The sequence below is a fragment of the Rana temporaria genome, chromosome 11 (genome assembly GCF_905171775.1).
Source record: "Rana temporaria chromosome 11, aRanTem1.1, whole genome shotgun sequence".
NCBI classification, from domain to species: Eukaryota; Metazoa; Chordata; class Amphibia; order Anura; family Ranidae; genus Rana; species Rana temporaria.
Window position 1 is genome coordinate 66,722,488 of NC_053499.1, and position 12,149 is coordinate 66,734,636.

Consider the following 12,149-nt stretch of genomic DNA (forward strand, 5'->3'; position numbering starts at 1 on the left):
CAAATTCAATCAGGTGCGCCCCCCTGCCCCAGAGCACCCAACCCCCCTATGTTGAGGGCATGCAGCCTGGTACGGCTCATGAGGGGGGGGCATTCGCTCGTCCCCACTCCTTTCCTGGCCGGCCGGGTAGCGTGCTTTGGATACGGGTCTGGTATGGATTGTAGGGGACCCCTACGCCGTTTTTTCGGTGATCAAATACCACCAAAAGAAAGCTCTATTTGTGGGAAAAAAAGGACGTCAATTTTGTTTGGGAGCCACGTCGCACGACCGCGCAATTGTCTGTTAAAGCGACGCAGTGCCGAATCGCGAAACCTGGCCTGGGCCTTTAGCTGCATTTTGGTCCGTGGCTTAAGTGGTTAAGTAATTAAGGCTCTGTGTCCCGTGATGTATTTCCAAGAAAATGATTTTACAGGTAAGCTGTATTAAACAATCCTATTTTTCAAAAGACTCACTATGCCTTTTAGGAAAAACCTTGGAGTATTTGATTTCTAAAATGTAGTCAGTTAGGTATTTCCACTGTTTTGATTCTCTAGGGCAGTGTTTCTTAACTCCAGTCCTCAAAACGCCAACAGGTCATGTTTTCAGAATTTTCCTAAGATGAAAGGCTGTGGTAATTACTAAGGCAGTGAAACTGATCAAATCACCTGTGCAAACCAATAGAAATTCTAAAAACATGACCTGTTGGGACGGCTTGAGGACTGGAGTTGAGAAACACTGCTCTAGGGCATCAACATTTTTTATAGGTAGTCAGGAAATTAAATACAGAATTTATGCCCCCAGAATGCCTGAAGGGGCTCCATGGATTTTGGGCCCCTCTGTTTGGCTAGGCTTTGAATAAGCCTCTCACATGTGGTATCGTCTTGCTTGAAAGAAAAAGCAGAATGTGTTTTGGGGTGTAATTATTAGTAAGCCTATGATGTGTGTTAAAAATATCTTATTAGATGACAACTTTATGTAAAAAAAAAGAAATTACATATTTTACTGCATTCTCCAAAAACTTGTGGCAAAAATCTAATTTTTTAAAGACTCACTGTGCATTTCAAAAGATACATTAGAGTGTTTGCTTTCCAAAATAGGGTCATTTTGTGGCTGCATTTACTGTCCTAGTGCCATGGGCTGAAACAATATGTTACATAGTCAGGAAATGCCTTTTGAAAGCCTCAAGGTGCTCCTTGGATTGTAGGTCCCCCTATGCACCTAGGCTACACAGGAGGCATAGCAGAATTGTTTTTTGGGGTTAAATTATAGGTATGTCTATGCTGTGGGTGAGAATTAACTTTGTGAGAAAACAAATAATTAGATTTCTTAATTTTCCAAAAATTGTGACAAAAAATTACAACTTCAAAAAACTCACCATTCCTCTTACTAAATGCCTTGGACTGTCTGTCTACTTTTCAGAAAGGGGTCATTTGGGGGTATTTGTATTATCATGGAATTTTAGGGCCTCAAGAAATGTGTCAGGGGGCTAAACTGAATAGACGTAGGCCTGGCAGATGTGCCAATCTTCAATATGACTGCGCTAATACGCCTAGGAATGTGTGTGGAGGTTTGACATAACTTCGTACCCACAGGCACACATAGCATATGTTAGTTAAATGGCGCCCAATGGGCTTTATAAAAAACTGTACTCTTGTTCAGAAGTTGCTGTTTTTTTGTCAGCTTCCTTCTTTCCTGTGTTCCTGTTTGTTTTATATTATTGGATTACCAGGTACCAACTTGTCTTGTTCCCTAGATCTGTCTTCAGCTTCTCTCTTGGCTCTAAACTTGTTTTATATTCTTGGCTTGCTCTCACAGACTCAGCTTCTGCTTGCTCCCAGTGTTTGACCCCAGCTTGTTCCTGACTTTGCTTTTGCTTTTGTTCCTGACTGATCCTCTCTGTATGACCCTTGCACCGTCTCTGACTCCTCTTCTGCTCTAGCTTGCTGCTCAGACCCACCTGATCATCGCAAGTGTCATTAGCTCTGCCTTCATAATGAATCCTATAAAATACAGACCATCATGCAGCTGGCAACCTGTGCTTCTTTGGGCTTGGCACCTTCTGTCACCACCTTCAGGAGTGCTCTGTACTCAGCTACAAAGGGAGCTCTCTCATTCCTTCAGCCTCTGACCAGGTCTGTGACAAAATGACACTCACAACAGGCCTCACCATGGTTGACCAAAGAAGTTGGCTGCACGTGCTCAGCGTCATATTCAGAGGTTGTCTTGCTCAGACCATACACCTTACACTGCATCAAATTGGTCTGCATGGCTGTTGGTCCAAAAAAGGAAGCCCCTTCTAAAGATGGTGCACAAGAAAGCCCAGTAAATAGTTTGAAGGCAAGAAGACTAAGGACAAGGATTACTGGAACCATGACCTATGGTCTGATGAGACCAAGATAAACTTATCTTGTTTATATGCCAAGCGTGCGTGTCAGCAACCAGGTAAGGAGTTGCCTACGGTCAAGCATGGTGGTGGGAATGTCATGGTCTGGGGCTGCATGAGTGCTGCCGGCACTGGGGAGCTGCAGTTCATTGAGGGAACTATGAATGCCAACATGTACTGTGACATACTGAAGCAGACCATGATCCCCTCCCTTCGGAGACTGGGCCACAGGGCAGTATTCCAACATGATAACAACACCAAACATAATTCCAAGATGACCACTCCCTTGCTAAAGAAACTAAGGATAAAGGTGATGGACTGGCCAAGCATGTCTCCAGACCTAAACCCTATTGAGCATCTGTGGGGGAACCTCAAACGGAAGGTGAAGGAGCACAAGGTCTCTAACATCTACCAGCTCTGTGATGTTGTCATGGAGTAGAATAGGACCCAGTGGCAACCTGTGAATCTCTGGTGAACTTCATGCCAAAGAGGGTTATGGCAGTGCCGGAAATAAACAGTGGCCACACAAAATATTGACACTTTGGGCCCAATTTGGACATTTTCACGTGTGTACTCACTTTTGTTGCCAGCGGTTTAGACATTAATGACTGTGATTTGAGTTATTTTGAGGGGACAGCAAATTGACACTGTTATACAAGCTGTACACTTTTTGAGAAACTGTATGTATATATATATATATATATATATATATATATATATATATATATATATATATATATATATAATTTGCTTTTCTTGGGGGGGGGGTTGTGGTGTGGTGCATAGGTGCATAGGATGACTATGCGGGGTGGATATACCTTCCAAATCCGGTCAACTCCTCTTTTCACACAAAATGTACACAATTAGTGCTTGAACACACTATCAGTCCTGATTTTAGGTGGAGATTTCAATTTGCTTATGAAGACTTGCTGGATGTGTCTAGAGGGATGGCTTACCCCTACCTGAGATGCTTGAAAGCCAATGAAGTGAATTTGCAATATTATACAATAAATAAACTATTATTCCGATGGTTACAGATTCTATTGCATATATGTAATAACTTGTCTATACCTATAATTAGATACAAATAATATACTTCACTCAACAATTCAAGAATTGATATCATAAAATATTAACAGCGCATACTTGGAATAATAATTTCCAAAATAATATGTCACCATATCCTGCAAAACTGATATGCCTACTTTCCATAAAAACATATAAAAGGAAAAAGGAGAATCAAAAAGAACATCCAAAAACTCCACAAAGAGCATTCACATAACTAGATCCATTGACATGGGATCAGCTGTGTGTATTGCTCACTGCTATATAATACAGTCCATATACTCTAGCAGTTAAAATGTTATGTTGAATCTCAGCGGTTAAAGAGGTGATGGTATATAGCAATCTCCGTCACTTTTCACACTTGCTGTCACTCCCCTTGGTAATCAACTCACCAGTATATGGCCTGTGACATAGCAGCTTTCATAAGACTCTCCTTCCTCACCCTTCCTAAAATGCATTGGCCTCCCCAACCTGGGGCGTTACTATTAAACCCTACACTTGTAGAGGGTGGTGACCTGGTGAGCAACTTCAAGGTCCAACTGTGGGTGCTAATTGAACAAAGTCCCCCCATAGTGGCTCTCTACATTCTTCCATGGGTGTTAATCGAATATTACAGGACACTAAAGGGTCATTGCACCATAGGCACCACGATTGGGGTCACTAACCAAACCTTTATTTAAAAGGTCTTATCCCTAACTCTCTTCAACTAATGCTAGTATTAGATCATCCTCAATTCCCTCCAGGCACTGACATAATAAGAAATAAACACTTTTTATGCCTGACTGAGACAGGCCATTCCTGATGTGCAGAAAATAAGACCCAGCAGGGTAAGATGAAATTGAAGGATACATGTACCCTGGTAGAGCCCTCATTGTGTGGCATACCAGTTAGGTCATTCTTTTTTTTTTTCATAAAAGTTTTATTTATTGATAAGATAGCTTAACATACAGGATAAGATGATTGTCACAAAACAGAAGATAACAGAGCGTCATGAAAGGAACACACGACATGATACAACATGAGGTTTTCAGTTGACATTTTCTGATCATGACCGAGGCACAAAAAGTGTGATGTAGCGGAAAAGGGCGGAGGATCGTAAATTTAAATTTTCCCCTTCCCTATCCCCCCCCCCCCACTAAATGCTGAGGGCAGAATGCGGCGTAAGACACCGATCATGTTAAGTATTTAGAGTGCAATGTATCATGAAAACACAGGGGCCAGGTGCCCACAAATAGGAAAAAGAGAGAGACAAGAAAAGGAAAGAGAAAAAGAGAAAAAAGGAAAAGGGGAGGGGGAGGAAGAGACAAAGACAAGTAAGCATAGTAAGGGGAAAATCCGAGGGGGCATGAGTGGATCCGTGCCGCCCCCCAGCCCCCCGCAACACAGAGGGAGTATTGCCCATCACGTCAGACAACCTAGGAGACACACCGACGGTATCGATCAGTGGTGACAAAATGATTCCAGCAAGCCCAAATGATGGAAAATGTATGCATTCTATCCTGTGAAATGAGAATCAATTCCTCCATTTCTTTTATGGAGGAAATCTGCGCAAGCCACTCCCTGACTGTCAGAATTGCGGTGGAGCGCCAATGTCTAGGAACAAAAATTCTGGCAGCATTAACCATATGCATGGCTAAGGATTTAAGGGCATTCTTTTACTGCACTCCCTGATCCAGGTCTTAATTCCAGTCCCCTGACCCTCTTTGAATGACTGTGTAATGAGGGAAACATTGTATGCCATGTAGAAAATTGAAAGTCATATCATCACATAGTGGAACTGTGGATATGAAAATTATGTACACAATGCCACGTCCCGATATAATGGTTTGTTAAAAGATAAGTTGGCAGATGATGGACTTTATAGGCATAACACAGATGTATATAAAATATATAAATGTTTATTACAGAGAACATACAAAACAGATCATAAAATGTCATTAGCTATTCATAAAAAAGCCTCAAAACAAAAGTAATAACACAACACCTACAAACCAAACGTGATGATGTCATTAGGGCGCAACCCGGGAGAGACGTGAATTTCCAGGCTGTGTGTTGACTGCGCATGCGTCCAGCCTCTGAGCCATCACGCTGCATCCATCACGCTCAAGCAACCAATTCTTGTTCCAGGAACTCCTCCTCACCCTGTTCATAGACTGGACATGGGTTAAAGCATGAAGCCCAACACCAAGCACAGCACAAACTCGGCGACGAGAATGTACCCGCAACATGGCTAGAACACGGTCGGCCGATCAAAAGGAACTAAAAGAACGCACTGAAGAACAGCAAGGCCTAAGAAGAACGACCTCAAAATCAGTAACGAGCGTGACAAGAAGACACTGAAAAAACAGATACGAACTCACTACATGCCAAAAAACTATCTTTAAAGCACGAAGACTGAAAAGTGCGAATCGTCTCTCACCAAACTTTTACTAACACAAGGATCAGCAAAAGCAGCCCCAAGGGTAGCACCATTTGAAAGGAACTTCCCCTTTATAGTCCCGCCGTACGTGTTGTACATCACCGCGCTTTGGTCGAACGTATTTTTTGCATGAACGTGTGTATGCAAGTCAGGCTGGAGAGGAATCACGTTGTGAAAAACTACGGCTTTTTGAACGTCAGGAAAAATGATGGTGTGTACGCGACATTACAGTCACCCCCAGTGAACCGCCAGATCTCTCACTGTACTCACCCTGCGAAACCGTGCTGTATATAGTTACCAACAAACTATCCACACACTGCACTTTGTGTGCGATCCTCCTGCAAAGACAACACATACGTTTTGGAGCAATATGATAGCGCTGACTATTTAAAAGTTTTGCCCTTTGGACATTTCTCCCTTCTCTAAAAGTGAGAAAATTACAGTGTAAATGAATGTTTGTTTCTGTATCTGTCTGTAGTCTATGCCATGAAGACTCCCTGGGGATCTCAGACTGATCAGTGAGAACAGAGGTCCATAGTGTGTATGTACTAGCCAGAATTAAGGCTAACAGCACTAAGGTTTCCTGCTGTCTCATTTCAACCTGACCCCCAACACTGACCAATGCTGCATGATAAGTAAATTTGAGGGTTGGATCTCAGATATCTATTTGAGAGCAGACGTCAACAGTGTATCTGTACAGCCATATCTAGGCTAAAAACACTGATATTTCATGCTATCTCACTAGAACTGAATCCCCACACACGTATCTATATCTATTTAGAGTATTGCCTGCACTTTATTATAATTCACAATTGTGGTCTGCATGTGAACCCGGGTGCTTTTTACGGCAAAGTTGTCCTATGTTTTAACCTGTATTGCACAGTACGCATTACTGTATCTGTCCAATTTTGATATATAATAAAGTTCATAATTATAGGTAAGACCGCTGTTCGCCTTATTCCCCTCCTCCCTGTTGAACTCCTCAGGGTATCTTCCCCACTCTGTGGGGTAGATCCACAAAGGTATTACGCCGGCGTATCTCTTGATACGCCGCGTAATTTAAAATTTTGCGCGTCGTATCTTTGTTTTGTATCTTCAAAACAAGATACGACGGCATCTCGGCTAGATCCGACAGACGTACGTCTTAGTATGCCGTCGGATCTAAGCTGCAATTTTTCGGCGGCCGCTAGGTGGCGTTTCCGTCAAATTCCGCGTCAAGTATGCAAATTAGCTAGTTACGGCGATCCACGAACGTACGTCTGGCCGGCGCATTGTTTTTATGTCGTTTGCGTTCGGATTTTTCCGGCGTTTAGTTAAAGCGGCTATTATGAGGCGTACTCAATGTTAAGTATGGCCGTCGTTCCCGCGTCCGATTTAAAAATGTTTACGTTGTTTGCGTAAGTCGTTCGCGAATAGGAATTTGCATAGAATGACGTCACCATTGTAAGCATTGGCTGGTTACGGTTTAATTTCAAGCATGCGCACTGTGATTCCCCCAAGGACGGCACATGCGCAGTTAAAAAAAAACGTTGTTTACGTCGGGTCACAACGTATTTACATAAAGCACGCCCCCATTACATCCATTTGAATCCCGCACCCTTACGCCGCCAAAGATACACTACGCCGCCGTAACTTACGGCGCAAATTCTTTGAGGATTCGAAAAAAAAATAAGTTACGGCGGCGTAGTGTATCTTAGATACGCTGCGCCCGGCGCAGAGGTACGTGGATCTGGCCCTGTATCTTCATGATTCTGGTGAAGAAAGCAGATAGATAATATATTTCTTAGACGTTTTAGGTTTGCATATGGTACATACAGTAATGAACTATGTGGCCCTTTAGTTAAACAGCTGTAACTACATTAATATCTCTGTAAAAAAAATCTCTGCAACATTTATAAAGCACATCATTGTGCATTACCTGCATGCTTTTTGGTTCACTTACTTTTGAACTCAAATTTAAGTGAAGCCCTATTCATTTTAATGAATAGGGGGAAGTGGTGGAGGAGGAGGAGGAAGAAGAACCTTTTATATGACTTTTACTGTGCCCACATTGCGGTCTTGGAACTTTAAAAATCTAATTGTAAAATGCAGGCCTGGCTTGAAGTAATCATTATGATGTCCCAATTATGAAAAGGGCCCTATGTGTACATATATACATAGGCCCGGATTCAGAAACAATTTACGTTGGCATATCTATTGATACACCGCGTAAATTCTAGCATGCGCCGGCGTATCTTCTTTCTGTATTCAGAAAGCAAGATATGCCGAAATTTGGCTAAGATACGACTGACGTAAGTCTCTTACGCCGTCGTATCTTAGTTGCATATTTACGCTGGCCGCTAGGTGGCGCTTCCATAGATTTACACGTAGAATATGCAAATTAGGTTGATACGCCAATTCACCAACGTAGTTGCGCCCGGCGTATCTATATGCGTCGTTTACGTAAGGCATTGGACTGGTGTAAAGTTACCCCTGCTCTAAAAGGGGTAGCCAATGTTAAGTATGGACGTCGGGACAGCGTCGAATTTTCCGTCGTTTACGACGTTTGCGTAAAACGTTCGCGAATAGGGCTTTGCGTAAGTGACGTTCACGTCGAAAGCATTGACTATTTGTGATGCGATTTGGAGCATTCGCACTGGGATACGTCCACGAACGGCGCATGCGCCGTTCGTAAAGTACGTCAATTACGTGGGGTCATGATAGATTAACATATAACATGCCCACTACCAGCCAAATTTGAATTAGGCGGGCTTACGCTGACACATTTACACTACGCCGCCGTAACGTAGGGCGCAAGTTCTTTCTGAATACGGAACTTGCTCCTTAAGTTACGGCGGCGTAGTGTATCTATTGTTTCTGAATCCGGGCCATAGGGTGGATTACATAAATACCTATAATACAATTAATATAGAGTCTTGCTAATCAATATGAACCCAATCATCTTTTTTTTTAATTCAATACGTTTTTATTACATTTTTTCAGAGATAAACACAATGAGCAAAACGTTTTGTACATATCATCAGAAAATCTCGATAACTTAGTTGCAAGGTAAAAGTTATATATCAATATTCCCGTATACTGTATTGAAGGGATATACCTCTAGACATGTCTTCCCTCTAGGTCAACAGCACTCTCGAACTATTGCGGTCTCGGAAAAGAACGGGAGACCAGAGGGCATAAAGAGAGGAAGGAGTAAGGGCGGGTCCCCCTCCACACCCCCATGGGGTCTAACTGTGTGCTTCCTAAGAGGGACCAGCCCCCATCCCCCCCCACCCCCACATAATAACAATAACAAGACCCACATGAGTTAAGCAATAGAGGTCATATTCGAGATTGTCAAAATAGTACAGTAGAGGGTAAGTAAATCTCAGTGAGTAATAGAAAGGGTAGAGAGGACGAGAGAGAAGAGGGGAAAAAGATAAAAGAAAAGGAAAAGGACAAGAAAACAAACAAAGGAAAGAAAGAGCAGGACACATACAGGTAACAAGTGGTTATTTGCACATCCGAATTCTGTATCTACTATGAGTGCTCTATGTATTCCCAATAGTTAGAGATATAACTCCTGCTAACGTCTAAATTTCATCTTGTACCACTCAGTCCACGGACTCCACCTTTTGCAAGCCATCATATACCTGCCTTGAGATGCTGCGAACATTAGTTCATATCCTATGTGTGTATTGACTGTTGTAATTATTTCCTGCAATACGGGAACCCTTTTGTCTTTCCAGTGGCGTGTGATAGCCAATCTGGTACCCAGTAGTATGTGGGAAACAATCCCTCTACTGAGTTTTGGGATAGTGTCTATCTCCAACGAGAGCACAGCAAACCCCGGTGTTTTAGGCACCCTCTCCTGTACTACTTGGGACACCAGGTCAAAAACTGCGTTCCACATTGGGCGCAAGTGTGGGCATTCCCACAGTATGTGGACTAAAGTACCCACATGGCCACATCCCCTCCAGCATAGTGGAGATGCTTGTGGGCTGAATTTTGAGATCCTAAAAGGGGTCAAATACCATCTCAGCAGCACTTTCTGGTATTGTTCCCAAAGATTTATGCATCTAGTGGAGGTGTAAGTCGCTTGTAGAGCACGTTGCCATTGTTCCGATGAGTAAGAAGTAGCTAGGTCCCTCTCCCATGCTTCTATATTGGTGGATTTCGTAAATAGTAGTTTATTATTTATAGCACTATAAAACAGGGAAATCCCTTTTATGTTAGTATGCTGATTGGTGAGGTATAGTGTTATCCTCCAGTGGAGCTGGATCGAGACAGGCGGACCACTCTTAAGGAAATGGTATATTCGCAGGTAAGTAAAGTAGTCAGCCTCCCCCAGGCCAAACTCCACCTGGAGTGATCTAAATGTCTTTCCCCCGGGGCCTATCATTAGATCGGAAATGTAAACTATTCCCCTCTTAGCCCATTGAGTAAGATTTAAGTCTGGGATAACAGCTGTGAGGCATGTTATTGGTAAAGAAAAAGTCTTCCCCGGATGATGTAGCCGGGGTATCCATATAAGCATATCCCACGCTTTCAAAGAGGCCAACATAGTGGGAGACAATCCGTCTGGAGGCTTAGATGGAAGAACAGATGCCATTAGAAGATCATAAAGACTCCCAAGGGTATATTGGATTTCCTCCAGTTCTTTCCATCTCTTGGCTGGTGAACTGGGGAACCACGTCTTAAGTTGTGTTAGAATAGCAGCTGTATGATAGTCTCTAACCACTACATTTCCTACCCCCCCTGCCCCTCTAGAGGCTATGGAATTCCTAAGTGCCCACCTTGCTTTCTTGCCTTTCCATAAGAAACGGTTGATCAGAGCTTGGATTTTAACAAAAAAGGAGTTAGGGGCTGGGATGGGGAGCGTCCTGAACAAGTATATTATTTGTGGGAGGACCATCATTTTAAAGGCCGCCAGGCGGCCCGACCACAGCAGTTCGTTTTTAGCCAACTCCTGTAGTTTAGCCGGGAAGGATGCCAGAAATGTTGTATAGTTGTACGTATATAGTTCCTTTGATGTAGCTGTCAGTGTGATACCCAAATATTTAATTCCTTTGTTGCTCCAGGTGTATGGAAACCGTGAACTGAGTGAACATCTTACTCCATTGCTAATCCCCATACCCAAGATAAAAGACTTATTTTCATTGACTTTGTAATAGGAAAGTTTCCCAAACATTTGAAGTGTTTCATGTACCGCAGCCAGGGAAGTATTGGGGTTTGTAAGCATCAAGATGATGTCGTCAGCAAAGAGGCTGACAACATGTTCCGTTTTAGACGTGGGGAATCCACTGATGTCGCTGTGCGTTCTAATATGTGAGGCAAGGGGTTCCAAAATTAAGTTGAAAATCAAGGGTGATAAAGGGCACCCCTGGCGGGTACCATTGGTGATTGTAAAAGGTCTAGAGAGCGTCCCAGAGGTAAACACCCTGGCCGATGGTGATGAGTATAGGGCCAATATTGCAGAGAGGATGGGTCCAGTAAACCCAAATCTCTTCAAGACCATCTCCATATACCCCCAGTGGACCCTATCAAAGGCCTTCTCTGCGTCCAAAGCGAGGAGCAGAGAAGGCCTTCGCTGTACTTGCGCCAGGTGGACAACATTGATCAGCCGCCTTGTGGCGTCTGAGGCCTGTCTCCCCTTGGTGAATTTGACTTGGTCGGGGTGAATCAGTACAGGCAATATATCCACTAGTCGGCTTGCAATAAGTTTGGCGTATAATTTAATGTCGCTATTCAATAATGAAATGGGTCTAAAGTTGGCCGGTGTATCTGGATCCTTCCCTGGCTTGGGCAAGGTCACGATAAGTGCTTCTAACATTTCTGAAGGGAAGGACGAGGAGGCGGCAGCCTTGCTAAAAACTTTTTCAAGGTAGGGTGTCAGGATGGTCTTAAACATTTGATAGTATTCCCCTACAAATCCATCAGGACCTGGGGACTTGTTGGAGGGGAGGGAATCAATAATTTTTTGGATCTCCATAATAGTGAAGGGGGAATTTAGGGACTCAATTTGTGTCGGGGAAAGTTGGGGCAGGGACACTTTGCTCAGAAAGTCATTTATCATTTGGGTATTGGGTTGATATGTGTCTTTGTCTTCTTTTAAGTTATATAGAGTGCCATAGTAATGGCTAAAGGCATCTGCCACATCTTGAGGATGAAACAATTTTGTCTTGTGTAAGGGATGTAAAATGTATGGGATTCTGGTTTTAATTCTTCGCCCCTTAATTTTGTTTGCTAGCATTTTACCAGCCCTATTACCCTGTGCATAGTAGGACATCTTTAGCCTTTTGGAGTGTTTCTCAAAATCCTCTA